This window comes from Pinus tabuliformis, chromosome 2_2 (genome assembly GCF_031772625.1).
Source record: "Pinus tabuliformis cultivar Carrire ecotype Pingquan chromosome 2_2, CPIR1, whole genome shotgun sequence".
NCBI classification, from domain to species: Eukaryota; Viridiplantae; Streptophyta; class Pinopsida; order Pinales; family Pinaceae; genus Pinus; species Pinus tabuliformis.
In genome coordinates, this window is record NC_142300.1 from 719,910,428 (window position 1) to 719,926,581 (window position 16,154).

Below are 16,154 nucleotides of genomic sequence, written 5' to 3' on the forward strand. Positions count from 1 at the left end.
AGTCCTATGAAGAAAACAATACCTTAAAAGCTGAAAATGACATGAAACATCATTATTTGAATCAATCCAAGTACATCCTTGCTAGAAATGAAAGTAGACTTGCTAAATAACAAGCTTTCTTCATAAGAAGACTGAGAAATACATGCCCCTAGAGGATAATTCAAATTTATACTTATAAAATTTGATGGCTAAGCATCCTACATGAAAGGAGGTATTTTTCCCCTTCAAAATATCTCAAAAAACCGATTTGGTTCCCAACAGTTGGAATCTTGAATAAATATTGAGTTTTGGCTCGTCCTATAGTAGGGAACACATCCGTATATTTTCTCAATTAGTTGAGCTCCAAAATATTTCAATAATTTCATAATCTCTTATTCATTTATTGGTCCATCCTGTAGCATCTTGTGGCAGGGAACAAGCCCCTAAATTCCCTCATTCAAAATTAGTCAATATTCTCTTTGTATTCTACAAAAATAAATAATACTAGGCATGTAATATGCAATTATCTCTAAACCTTGTGAAAGAACACATTACAACTCAAAAAGATGTTATCAAATGCAAAGAAATAGTTTAAATGTGTTGTAGGTTGGTTATATGGGCCTTAACTTGTATCTAATTTGGAGGCCCATCATACCCCTGTAGTGAAAGTGTTACTTATTCTTTGAGCAACTTAATCACCTAACTGTACCTCATTCATGTCCCTAATTTATTCCAAATTACTAATTTTTTTACGTCTCTTTTCAAGCACAAAAACATAAATTTTCTCTTTGCATGTGAACTATGTTGGCTTGTAGGGAAAAGTGGCATCATATCCATTGCACTCACACCTCTCTTGACTTCCTTAATCCATTTTCACTCATTATTTCGAACTTTTTGTGCACAAAAAAATCACAGAATTGTAGGAGATCATTAGTATGTTTTTTTTATCCTTGTGTAAGATGGGATCCTAAAGAGTTATAGGCTTGGAAAATTCTTCCACATCCTTTACCAACCTCCTAATACATTTTTCCACCATTTGGCCACCTCTAGAACCCTCAAAACTCCCTTGGATGCAATCTTGTAAAAACACAAAGCATCTTGTACCATGTTGTCTCAATATTGTATAAGTCTATTTTGATCCTATAATAGTTCTTTGTGTTCTTGTATAAGGGAACAATCCTCTTGAAGTTGGTGAGTCTTGGGTTCCTGGTTTTTGACTTTCTCTATAAGCCTTGGGGCTACTTCCCCTTGGATTGGAGGGAGGTTACTTCTTGAATTTTCTTCTTATTTCCCTCTAATTCTTCCTTTTGGTGACTGGTTGATTCCTCAATTGTTGAGGGAGGTTTAGGTATCCCTTGTTTAATCCTGGTGCTTCTCCTCTTCTTGGAATATATAGAACATTTCTTCAAGAAGGGAAAATTTTAGGGGCTAATATTCGTATGTGGGATAATATTCCACGCTTTTTCCAAAAAAAAGTATTCACTAAATACCATTCTTCTAAAAATGAATTCTCCCAAATTTTATAGTATAAAGGTATTTTACCTTTAAAAATTCCAATATGATAAATTGTCTAATATAAAATCATTAGAAGTCTAAAACTTTTTACAAAATTATCTACAAATATTTTAAAATTTGGATATTAGGGACTAGTAAGATTGTTCATTGTTAAACTTGAAGATAAAATTCTATCCTTAAAATTTTCCCTGTTTCCTTGGCTTCCTTTCCTTAGGCTTGGTTGGTGTGCCCAAAGCTACCGGAGTGTTGGCCACTTCATTCTTAGTGTTTCCATTTGAAGCAATGACTTATTACACTTGCATCCTTCTATTCTGAGGTATGGAGGTTTCTTCAATGATCTTAGAGGCTCCTTGTTCCCCATTTTCTCCTCCTTTTATCTCCTCTTTTGATTTCTCCTTTGGAAACTTTCCCTTTGTTTCAACCTCATCTTTCTCTCTTGACCACCCTCTTCTTCCTCCTCTTCTTCTACAAATCCATTCCTTGTTGTCTCCTCAAGTTCCAATAGGATTTTACATTGTGATTCCACAAATTTTTCTCTATCCATGTCCACAAAATATGTCCATTCCACAAGGTGTTGAATGTGTTCTCTAGGTTGGTGCAAGGGAATCCTGTTTTCTAATTATTAATTTCAGAGAAACTTAGGGTTTCAACATAGGCAAAGAGGAGGAGTACTTCTTGTTGATGAGTGAGCTAAAAAATGGTATTTCAATTTATTTACTATTATCCTATTATAGTGCTCATCCTCACAAGAAATCTCCACACTTCAAAGAAAAAGTTGTTCTTAGGGTGCTGCTATAGGATGTTTAAGGAGAAATGTTACAAAAATTCATACAATTTTTGTCTTTAAGAGGTGATAAGGATCAAGTACTAACCCCTCCCTTCAAGGCTTCTTCAAAACTGTAAGGTTTTGAGGCAATTATTGTTCGTAATTGGCTCCTTTACGCCTCTCAAGAAAATCCTATAGCACAGAGTCTGAATCTTGTAGTAGTTAATATTTGGTCCTGTAGCCTCTCTATAATAGTATATGGGCCCTCTACTGTAGGTAGCTTGACTCCTGATAATTGTAGTGGGCCTCCTTTGCTTTTTTAGAATAAAAGTTTGGTACTAAATGAAGCTCGGGCATACTTTTATGCCTTTGGTGGTTGGGTAGTGGGATCAACACGTAGTATGAGCTGGCCCCCACTTACAACTTCAATAATTCCACCATAGACTTGTTGGCCCACCCTTGTAATCATCACACTTTTTTACTTTGTCTTTTCGCCACGTGTGATGAGAGAGAGAGATAACTTCAATTCACTATTTGAGGGTGGTAGAGACTTTTGAGCCACTTTGAGCCGACAGAACCTTCTCTCTCATGCATTAAAAATAATATTTTAACCATGACATGCTCAAAAGGAAAAGTGAAGAATAGTGCATACATGTGCCTACCTGGTGGCTACTTACTGATGGTGTTGATCCAGTGGTGCTTGCATGGAGTTGTTAGAATATGGATGAGACTGCATGATTTATTTTCGAGGTTTAATTTTGTTGTCTTCATTGATCCATAATATGTCTTCAAGAATTATCTTTAATTATCATTGTTGATTGAATTTATTTAACTTTGTTGATAAGAAACCATGTGCCTCCATTGATCAAATGATGTTTTGTTTGAGGATTGGCGATCCTATAGTAACCTATAAGGGATCTTATAGCTACTCTGGACTAGCGTTGGACCTTCTAAACTTAATAACACTCAAAATCCTAGGATTTATGCTTCAAGTGTGATCTTGTAGCAACCTATAGGGTACCATGTAGGTAGACAAAACTTCTTCCTACAAGGTGTCAGGATGATGGAGCCTCATAGAGATAGGGGAGAAAATGCTACATGATTTTTTGGAACCACTTATATATATCTATCTATATATATATATATATATATATATATATATATATATATATCTATATAGATAGGGGAGAAAATGCTACATGATTTTTTGGAACCACTATATATATATATATATATATATATATATATATAGATATAGATATATATATATATATATAGATATGATTAGAATGATGATAGGAGAACCTTATTCTTTGGGATTGGTGAGTGAAGGACATGATGGAAACAAAAAAATGTGAAATAATGATAGGTATGGAGATGTCGGGAAAAAATTATATTTTCCACTAACTGGTGACTTCCTATTGTGGCCCTATAGGGTCTATGTAGACTACTACATGACTAAGTATCTTCTTGTAGTAGTCATAAAGACCCTTCTAATATCACATTATCCTTCAGATAAATCCTCCAAAATTACTAATAATCCATTATCGATCTAAGGACAAGGAAAAGAAGCCTCTTTTGTGGTGGAAATGATGGAAGAAGGGGTGAAAATGGGTATTTTTCATGGACATAGGTGGATATTTGAGGGGAAGAGAGGCCAAATGGTGTGGATGATGTATGATGAGGGTGTGGTGGACCCCTCCTCTTGTTCCCCTATGAAAAAAGAAGATACAAACCCTTTTTCTATGTTGATCACAATCTTGTAGAACTATAAGACAATCTTATAATATAATTGTTTAATCCATATCTCTCAAATAGTTTATTGTATTCATCTAATATTTTTTCATCATGTTTCCATCATCCTTATGCATCTCCCCATAAACAATATTATCCAATAGATGCACGAATCTCTAGAAAAATGAAACATGGCTATAGGTGATGGCAGCCAATTTCTTGAAAAGTATGCACTAGAATTGATTGATTTTTTTAAGTATCTTACCATCATCCTTATGCATCTCTCGATGAAATAGCTCTGCAAATTGATGCACGGCTTTTTAGATATGGTCAAAGTAATTTATGCCTTGTGTTTTTTGGCAATGTTGTAGCGACAAAGAACTTTCTTGTAGCACTTAAGGACAATGAGAAAATGAATTGGAAAATATTGGGAATGATGAGAAATGGCATGGGGGTGCATTGTGAGTATGACAAGTGATGTGTGGAATTTTTCATAGCCATGTTGTAGCATCTTGGTACAAAAGTGGACAAATCATTGTTGACCATCCTTGACTAGATAAATTTTTTATTATGGTGCTAACTTGTTGTTGTCTCTTGCACATGTTGGAGAGCACATGCATTCATCAGAGAGAGATACCTAGAGCAAAGAATATTTTTCTTTTCATTTTTTTTCCAGTTTTTTATTTTTTCTTCGTAGGCATAATAGCCGCCTTAATTAGGTTTTCAACCAAAAGGTTTTCTAGTGCTGATTTTCCATGACCTTGGGTCTAGGATAGAATGTTAAAATCTATTCTACTACCAAATCAATGATCTCAAAAAAACTACTTTGCACAACATAATATAAACACCAGTAAATCACACATGCAAAAAATATGGATAACTTTTTACAATTTTTAACCCAACTTATATTAATCCAACTGATATAATAAAACAATCTAGTGCTATTGTACCAGGGATAATCACCCTCAGACATGCAGTAGTACAAGAATACAAACTTGGGCTTCATGTTAGTACATCGACAACCAATCTTACCTCAACAAGATACTCTAATTTTCTAACAAATGTAGAGCTCCTCACAACTGCCTTGGTCATACATTATGCTTTCCTGGTCCTTCAGCTCCCGATATCTAGCTGCTACCTCTACCAATGTTGTAAGTCCATATGGACACTAGATATTGGATATCCAATATGGTCACTAGTTGATCGTTCATCCATCAAAGCATAAACACGTCGAGACTCCTATTGAGTTGTTCATGACTCCACTTGTGAATAACTCTCAATTCCCACTATTGTTCCTCTGCTGCTTAGGGACTTTAGCGTGTTATGGCCTTTTGGTGCTGCACCGATGAAGACAACATAGGGCCTAGAGGGATACCACATTGCACTTCAAGATGTCCATCTCCTACAATGAACATGGGCTAGGAGTACTACCCATCATCTGATGTAGAAGTCCTTCTCCACACACAAGTTTCAGGCTCCACAAACTGCTCCTCGTTGATTAGACCCTTTAGCTCAACAACTTCCTCCCTCACAACAACCTTTGTCCATCTAATTACTTCTCACTAGACTCCAACTTGGACACTATCACGATGTCCTCACGCATACCATAAGTTCCCAATCAATGTTCACACTTGGTGCACTTTCACACTACCCTCCAACAGTGCACGAGTGATAAAGCCCATGTTGTAGTATCTATAACTAGTTAGGGCATACTCACACCTAGGAGAACCTTACACACGGATGCCCACGGACTACTCCAAATCTGCCCTTTTCTCTGCAATAGAGGAGCTATTACACAAATCAAGGCTCCAAACTATACTTTGAAACTACCCAATGGTTAGGGCTCATAACATGCCACATTAGCCCTACCTCCTTGGCTTCCACAGGCTATAAAAAATTTGTCCACACTAGAACACCTACATCACTCCATAGTGGGATATTCTCCTAGTTTGAGTTCCTTCATGCCCAAGGAAACTCCAAAAAATGGTTCCCAACAAACTACAATGTAGATTGGTCCAAATTTGGTCAACTCCTTGAACTAATGCACCTCCAACATTGTTATTCTAAAATTTCTATAACATTGCAATTATGGGACTAGTTAGGGCACTAACCATAGTCCCTAACAACCCAAAAAACTTGAAGAGAATTTCTCCTATTGGTTGTGGATGTCCTCCATGTATATGATGCCCTTCGTGCTACTCTTTTAGAGTATTTTGAGCCCAAAACAAGGGACTATCTCCCTAAAAGTACTGCAGCACCCTACAACACCCTACAACACCCTAACTAGGGCTGCGACAGCCCCTTGGGAGGACTATCCACCCACCAGTAAGTCTCCAAAAACCTTCACTGTTCCTCCCTTGGTTGTGGCCTCCAAGAACATGGCTACGCCCCTCAAGACAACACCTCCTTTGCCTTCAAACGAGATAGGGCTTATCTCTTCATGCCTCGACGTCTCCACCAATAGTAGTCAACATCCAAACAACAAACGTAGACCCTTTTTCAGTCTTGAAACATATCTCCAATTCTCATTTCCTTAGCCTCCCTTGGTGCGGCCTCAAATCAGAAATCTCCTCCTTCAACGAGTTTCTTTAGCAAGGCATATGTTGCACAAATGGATGAGGAATAGTCCTACATAACACCTCTTATTTATACTAAATAAGAGGGCTTCCTCCATTGTCATTATAGGGCTTTTACAATTATCGCATGGGTTAATAACACCAAGCCCACCAATGCATACATGTGCCAAACCCATACTTTGACTTCAAAAACTCACAACTACATTTCTACAACTCATAATCGGATGATTCATGTTGTGTTAGATTCATCTCGCCAAGAGCTATCATCATCATTCATCACATGTTGAAATTTTGTCATGGATTTGGCCCAAATCATGATGGGTGAAAAACCCCAAGATTGGGTTCCAAGCCCACAAGCCTACTTGTGGCACTTTTTTCTCCAATCCCTGAATTGTAGGGCTTGGAGTACTTCCCAAGATACAAAAATCAACATGCCGTCTCAGCGAGGGAGGCACTACCAAGACAAGGAAGTAACCATCATCATCTCCGGTGACGCTAGCCCATCGCTGCAACATACCCTATAGAATGAACTTGGAAATCTTGATAGTGTCTCTGCCTCATTACATCCGAACCTAAAGATCCCAAACCTTGATAGGGTTGCTCCCTCTGAGGCTAGAATCCCTCTCAGCCTACATGATCTCCACTGACTTAGTCCTACAATCATTCATCCTTCTGGATCAAACACCACTCGTAAAAATACCACCAATCTCGAATATGCAATATCACAATTTTATGAATATTCTAGCCTGTGAATATCCAGTCCATCACATTAAGCCATCTTGACCAATATGATATTATCTAAGCCAAGGAATCCCTTGATATGTCCTAACCATCCCTGGAAAATTATCGTAAATCCATGATCATCAATATTCCCTACAACAAACTGTTTTTCACTGGGCTCACCACCAATCCGCCAGAACTCCCAACCAATATCGCTTCCAAACCTGTCAAGACCACATCTCCATGCCTTCAGCTGAACCCTCTCCTCCATGATCTAGAAATTGACAACTTCCTCTAAGTTGCTTCGTGGTGAACACTCTGATTCATTGTCCCTCAAAGTAGCTTAGATATTCTCTGATACCGTGTTGATTTTCCACGACCTTGGGTCTAGGATAGAATCTTAAAATCTATGACACTACCAAACTAAGAATCTCAATAGAACTACTTTGCATAGTGGAATATAAACAACAATAAATCACACATGCACACAATATGGAATTTTTTTTATAATTTTGAACCTAATTCAGTATATTAATCCAACTAACATAATAGAACAGTCCAGGGCTCTCGCACTAGGGATAGTGGCCCTCATACATCCACTAGTACAAGAATACAAATTGGGGCTTGTTGTTAGTACAATGATAACCAATCTTCCCTTGACAAGATACTCTAACCATCTAGCTGATGTAAAGATCCTCGTAGATGCCATGGTCATACCCTATACCTGCCCAATCCTTCAGCTTCCAATTTTCATCTCCTACCTATATCAATGCTCCAAGTCCATCTGGCCACTGAATCTCAGCTATCCAATCTGCTCACTAGTTGATCATTCATCCATCAACTCATCAACACATCGAGACTCCTCTTGAGTTGTTCATAGCTCCACTTGTAAACAACTCTCAACTGCCCATTGCTGCTCCTCAGCCACTTAGGAACATCAGCCCAATATGGTCTTCCTATGCTAGCCCATTGAAGACTAACATTGGGCCCGAAGGGTTGCCACCTATCACTACAAGATGTTTATCTCCCACAATGAACATGGGCTAGGAAGACTACCCATCATCTGTTGCAGAATTGCTTCTCTACACACAAGTATTTAGCTCCATAAATTCCTCCTGGTTTATTAGACCCTTTTGCTCAAAAAATTCATCTCTCGCAACTACCTTTCTCCATCAACATGTTTGTTAGGTCTTTATACTACTACTGTAACCCCTTATTGTTATTAGTGTAACCCCCTTATTGTATTATTGTGACCATATAGTCCCCATATTGTTGTTATTATGCCCCATAGAAGCCCACTATTGTTATTGTTGTGCCCCTACAATATTATTGTTATGTAGGCTCTGATTGTATTAGGACCCCTTAGACTCCTATATATAGGAAGGAGGTGTTGTCATTTGTATCATCCAAGAATTGTTCATTTTTGTAATGTAAAGGAGGTTTCCCCCTCGAAGAGGCTGATTTTTAATATGTTGATCTACCTTTTCTATCTTTTGTGAGCTAGTTCCATAACATTTGGTATCAGAACTTTGGATTCTAGGGTTTCGCTCCTCCAAATAGGCCATCGTGGAATTTTCGCTATAACGTTTTGTCTACGAAGTTTTAGAATCTAAAAAGAAAAACTATTTGATCCGAAATTGATATGAAAATTGAGTCCGAATTTCAGATCTCATCTCACTTGGATATATGATCTTACGAAGTTAGGTTTTTTGCAATCTCCAAAATTCCATCTCAAACAGGTCATTCTGGAATTTTGGCTATAATTTATTTTCTACGAAGGTTTCGACTCTAAAATTAAAACGCATTTGAGCCAAAATCATGGTGAAGATCGGACCTGAATTTCAGATCTTGTTTCACTATATTTTAGGAGATACGGTTCAAGAAATATAGGATTTTTGTAGGCTCCTAAATTACATCCCAAATAGGTGACCTTGGAAAAATCGTCATAACTTTCTCTCTGAGCATTAGATTGAAATTTCTTAAGAAGTTATAGAAAGAGAAAGGAATTTAAGTTTTTGTGTATTAATTTGAGGTCTGAAGGTCGAAACAGTGACACGTGGAGCTTCGTACACGTTCTATCTACCAAAAAAGTATATAATCAAGTCATCTTGGGAGATTGGGCATAACTCTTCCTGGAGAATCCAATTTTGATAAGACTGGTGACATTGGAAGGAGGACACAGAGGGCTACTAGAATTTTTAATTTTAGACCTTGGGGATCCTAAATGTCAGAGGTAGAAGAGATTCAAGATCAAGCTGCTAAAACAAAGAAACAAAATGACTTGAATTAAGAAAATAGAAACACCTAGTAAGAAAAATTGGATGGATGGTTTGAAGACTATGATCGAAGCTAGGATAAATAGTTTTATATGTGCCATGGAAGAAGATTTGAAGAAAGGCATGGGAGATTTGAAGAGATAATGGAAGGTTTGAAGGAAGGTGGGATAAAGCTGCTACAAGAAAGACCTCCTAATGACGAAAAGGTAGTAGAGGAAACTCATGTTGAGAAAAAAATAAATGTTAATCATGATTTCATAGAATCTAACATTGGATTGAAGACCCACCATATTCCAAATATTGATATGAGGAAGTTTTATGGAAAGGATTCCCTAACATGGATGCTACAGCTGGAAAAATATTTTGATCTATATGATGTGCCACTATTACAAAAGGTACGTATTGCATCTTTATATTTAGAACCGAATCAATTTTTATGGTAGAAAGGGCTTTGTTCTCATAAACCACTTGTCACCTGGTCAATTTTCACAGAGAAAACAATAGCACATTATGAGGATACAAAGAGAAATACCTTTTTCAGCCAATTGATAAATCTCAAACAAAAGGGTTCAATGTTGGAGCATAATGAAGACTTTCCAAAAACAACATTTAGAACTCATGAGAGGCATTCTGAATTTTCGGTCATGCCTTTTGACACTACCAATGCACCTTCTACATTTCAAGGTTTGATGAATTTCATTTTCAAACCCTTCATTAGAAAATTTTTGTTAGTATTTTTTGACGATATACTAATCTATAGAAAGTCTTGGAAGGATCATATTCAACATGTTGACAGGGTGCTCAAACTTTTGGAATAGAAACAATTATACGAAAAAAAATCCAAATGTTTCTTTGGAGTACAAGAGGTGGAATATTTGGGTACTCAGCTAGCTCATAGCTCATCTTATCATCCATCATCCATCACATCATCTTTAAAATAAAATTCTAAGGATCAAGCAGTGGAAGATCACATCGAGCATCAACAAGTTATAAAACTCTTAAAGCATAACCTCACTTTGGCGAAGAATAGAATGAAACAACAGGCATATCAACATCACATTGAATGAAGTTTTGATGTAGGTGATTGATTATTTCTACGACTACAACCATGCAAATAAATGTCCCTCAAGCAAGCTAAGAAGGATAATAAATTATCACCAAAGTATTATGGTCTGTACAAGGTGTTACAAAAACTTGGTACTATGGCATACAAATTGGAGCTTCCTGCGTCTTCTCGAGTGCACCCAGTTTTCCATATCTCATGCCTAAATAAGGTTATAGGTGAGAATATCCTATTTCAAGCAATATTTCCAGAACTTGTCGAGGAAGGAAAAATCATACTGGAACTTGAAGCAGTCATAAAAACAATAAACCAAAAGCTACGAAATTGATCAATTTTAGAGTATCTCAACAACTGGAAGAACCTACCATTGAGGATTCCACATGGGAGGATGAGAATTTTAAATAGAAGCATCCATAACTACTGAAGCATTTAGGACAACACTTTTTGAAGGAGAGTGGCATGTTAGGTCCCTATACTACTAGTGTAACCCCTTATTGTTATTAGTGCAACCTACTTATTGTATTATTGTGCCCATATAATCCCCATGTTGTTATTATTATGCCCCATAGAAGCCCACTATTGTTATTGTTGTGCCCCTACAGTATTATTGTTATGTAGGCTATGATTGTATGGGGACCCCTTAGACTCCCATATATAGAAAGGAGGTCTTGTCATTTGTATCATCCAAGAATTGTTCATTTGTGTAATGTAAAGGAGGTTGCCCCCTTGAAGAGGCCGATTTTGAAGTCGTTGATCTATCTTTTCTATCTTTTGTTAGTTGGTTCCATAACAGTGTTTCTCACCAGGCTCCAACTTGGACATTATCACATTGTCCTCCAGCAGACCATAAGTGCCCAATCCACATTCACACTTGGTCCACTCTCACGCTACCCTCCAACAATCAATGAGTGACCAAGTCCATGTTGTAGCATCCGCACCTAGTTAGGGCATCCTCACACCTAGGAGACCCTTACACAAGGTTGCCCACAAACTTCTCCAAATCTTCCATTTCCTCTACAATTGAGTAGCTATTGCATAAATCTAGGCTCCAAACACCATTATGAAACTCCCCACTAGTTAGCGCTTCTAGCAAACCATAACAGAGCTACCTCCTTGGCTTCCACAGGCTACAACAACTCTTACATACTAGGGCACCTACATCACTCCATAGTGATATCCTCTCCTAGATTGAGTTCCTTCATGCCCAAGGCACCTCCAACAAATGGTTCCAACAAACTGCAATGTATACTAATCCAAATTTGGTTAATGCCTTGACCCAATGCACCTCTAAACACTACTATTTTGAACTTGCTGCAATACTACAATTATGGGACTAGTTAGGGTGCTGACCATAGTCCCTAACAACATAACCAACTTTCTTAGAATTGTTAATATTTGTTGTGGCTCTCCTCCAAGTATATGCTTCCCTTCATGCTGCTCTTTTAGGGCAGTTTCTACTCAAAACAAGGAATTGTCTCCATAAAAGTACTATGGCACCCTACAACACCTTAACTACAGCTTCAACAACCTGTTAGGAGGACTGTCCACACTCCAACAAGCCTCCAAACACCTTCATTGTCACTCCCTTGGTTGTGGCCTCCACAAAAGGGGCTATGACCCTCAAGATAAAACCTCATTTGGTTTTAAACAAGCCAACTTTTAGCACTTCAGGCCTCCGCCTCTCCACTAGCAACACTCAGCCTCCAAACACCAAACTCAGACTCTTCTTCACCCTTGAAACAAACCTCCAATTCATGCTGCCCTAGCCTCCCTTATTGCGACCTCAAATCAAACCTCTCCACCTTCAACGAGCTTCTTTCTCAAGGCATGTGTTGCAAAAATTAATGATAAATAGTCCTCCACAACACCTCTTATTTATACTAAACAGGAGGGCTTCCTCCAATGTCATTTTGGGGCTTTTACAATAGTCTCATGGCTTATTAACTCCAACCCGACCTAGACATACATTTGAAAAATCCATACTTTGACTTCAAAAATTCATAGCTCAATTTCTATAACTTGGAATTAGATGATTGTTTTTGCATTAGATTCGTCTCATCAAGAGATATCATCCTCATCCATCGCATGTTGAAATGTTCTCATGGTTTTTCCCAAATCCCTGTGGGTTCAAAACCCGAAGCTTGGGTTCCAAGACCACAAGCCTACTTGTGGTGCTTTGTCCTCCAATACTCAAACCATAGGGCTTGGAGTATGTCCCAAGCTACACTAATCAACAACTAGGCACCTTAGAGGAGGTCTTCACCTTCCTTCATTTTTATTCTTTCCAACCCACAAATGCCTAATAAAATATTTCAATTACTGAGCCAATCGCAGGCACCTCAAAGGAGGTTTTCACTTGAGATTTTTTTTGCCTTATTTTATTCTTGTATCCTACTCTACTTGAAAATTAAAATCTCTTCCAAGTATAGGAATACTTCCAATGGAGCCATCTACATAACACGATGGTAGATAAAATCATGTGTAGGCTTGAAATATATGCATTGACATGTACTTGAATATGAGAGACAAAATTCTTTGACTTTCATGATGCCAAACACTATTGAAGAGAGTGGTGCTCTTGCATAGTGATTATTAGGAACCAAAGTTAAATATAGTTGTGATGCCCTTGGTTTACGTGCTCATATCGATCATTATGTATACCTTCTTCTTCTATGCCATTCAAATATTCTACTATTTTTTTATTACTCCCTTGAACACATAAAGGATCTAATGATAAGAATAGTAGAAATTCTTCAACGTTAGGCTCCAATGGATGCTCTGCATCAAAAGTAGTACACGATTCTTCTAGATATATTTCTTTAATGACATCAAGAGAATCTGTTTCTGCAATACTCTTTCAGACCTAAGATGAATAACATTTAGTTCAAGAGGATTTTTTTGGAAGTGTTTTACCTTAGAATTGTACATGAGCTAAGTTAGTTTATTGTTTGGGTTTGGAAATGGTTGTACAAGTAGTAGAGTGGGAGTGGATCTTTGAGATAAATTTCGTTGAGGTTGTGGTTATGGTGGAGGTGGATGGTATGGATAACATGGAGTTAGGTATGGAGGATATTCCAAAAAATATTGAGGATATTGGGGATTTATCCCATAAGGTTATTTCCAACCTTGTTTTCAAGATTGACTTCTAGGCTGAGATGGCCAACGTTGTCGAGGAAAGGGTGTGCTCCAATTAATTTGAGATTCTTGTGTGTAACCTTGAAATTATGATTTAGGATTTTGCATCATACTGAGTTGACTAGGCTGTCATGATCTTCTTGGAGCTACATAATATAGTTGCATTTGTGCTTGATTTGTTTCATTTCCCTGTGGTAACCTTCCATCAACGCTGGTAATGATTGAAATTTTTAGTGGCATGTGATTTTGTATAGATAACACAAATTTCAATATCCTATTTTTGCTCATTTTGCATTCTTAACATATCTACTTGTTTGAGATTGCTCATAATTTCAGTTTTAAAGTTATATAGGAAATTGCCAATTTCAACTTGACTTACTGATCTCGATGTTGTTTTACTTATGGTTAAACATGTGAATTTGGTTTAAAATTTTGTGAGAAAAGACCCAGAAAAATTCATAATCGCACTTTTCTGGCCAATTTATTTGTTTATTTATTTATTATTATTATTATTAAATTATATATCTATATATCTATATATATGTATATGTATCTGTATATGTACATACATACATACATACATACATACATACATACATACATACATACATACATACATACATATATACGAATATTAATACAAATTATATCTATCTATCTATCTATATCTATATATATATATATATATATATATATATATATATATATATATATATATATATTATATTATATATATATATATATTATATATATATATATATGATATATATATATATATATATAATATATGTATATATACATATACATATATATATATACATATATATATATATATATCATACATAATATATATATATATATACATATATATATATATATATATATATATATATATATATATATATATATATATATATATATATATATCTCATGACCTTGAGGCCAAAGAAATATTTTTTGTGCTGTCAATTTACTGTTATTGTTCATTCTTTGTTAAAGGAATGTTTTGCGCTATCGGTGCACAGGGAGGAATTGATTTGCCGACAATGTATGTGTTGGGATGGAGGTTAATTTCACTTTTTTTGGTTTTTTTACTACATTTTTTACTATTGTTTTTAATTTTTTAATGGTTTTTTTGCAAGATTGGTTGTCGCCATTCGTCATCATTGCTGGAGGAATTCTGCAGCTTCCCCTTCCTCTTGTTAGCCTCCTCATAGTCCAGACTAGGTATGCAAGAAAACCTAAGAAACCTAAAATAGTTGATAAAGAAAAAATAGTAATTACTAACAATTGATACTCCATGTCAAAGAATCTATCCAGGATAACAACCAAGCCATCACATAAAGGACCATATAGATGAAAGATCTCACTTATAGTCTGATAAAAAAAGTTTGAAACAACCTTTTACTCTTTGTTGTACCTATAGGGCGATAAGAAATGAAATGTTCCAAAAGTCACAACCGACAGTACAACTTGTAAAAAATAATTTTCGTCTTCATATCTCGGATTGCCATAGGTTGACCATTGTCAACCTATGTTTCTTATTTCTCACGAACTTCATGGTCACTATAAATAATTTTCTTGTGAGAGTTCTATATCCCTTTTTTCTTGCAATAGGATGTGCCCAATTGAAATTACCACCCATGACCAAAATCATAACGTATGTCTAAAGCTTTTTTGAACACAAACTATAGTGTTTATGATCTTAACGTTGGCACTTTCACAACTTTTGATGAGATGTTTCATTTTTTAATATAGTTAAACATTCTACTGCTATCATATTTTCTTCTTTAGGATTCCCTAAATGTGAATCTTAGTTTGATCCATAGTGCAAAATAAGAAACTATGTTCTTTAGCATCAAAAAACCATAGAAAATTCAACCCATAAAGTACTGATGGAAATATTACATATAAGATAATTGTATAGATTTAATACATGAGTGAAAAGAAAGAGATGCCAATATTCCTGAGATGCCATTTTCCAGTTGCTTCCCGTCTGTCACAAAAGGAGTCCAAATATGCTCCTAAGGAATGCAAGAATCATAAAACCCAATGTTTAAATGATGTCTTCATAAAATTTGATTCCAGTGTGTTTTTATGTTTCTAGTTTACTGATATAGTACATGATGCAAAAAAAGTGTGAATACAATCATATGCCTACAAATATCTTTCATCTGTGAATTCTCTCAATCGTACCACAAATATTATCATTTCTGACAATCAAACAAGAGTGTTTGGTACATTGCAATTCATTAAAATTACATCCATTCAAAATAATTTACAATTGAATGCCTATAAATCAAATTCCTAATTCTTTAAGTCTTCATCTGATGTATTTGTGCTCATCTCCTCTACATTGTAAAACTCCAGACTTGTGGTATGTTTTTCCT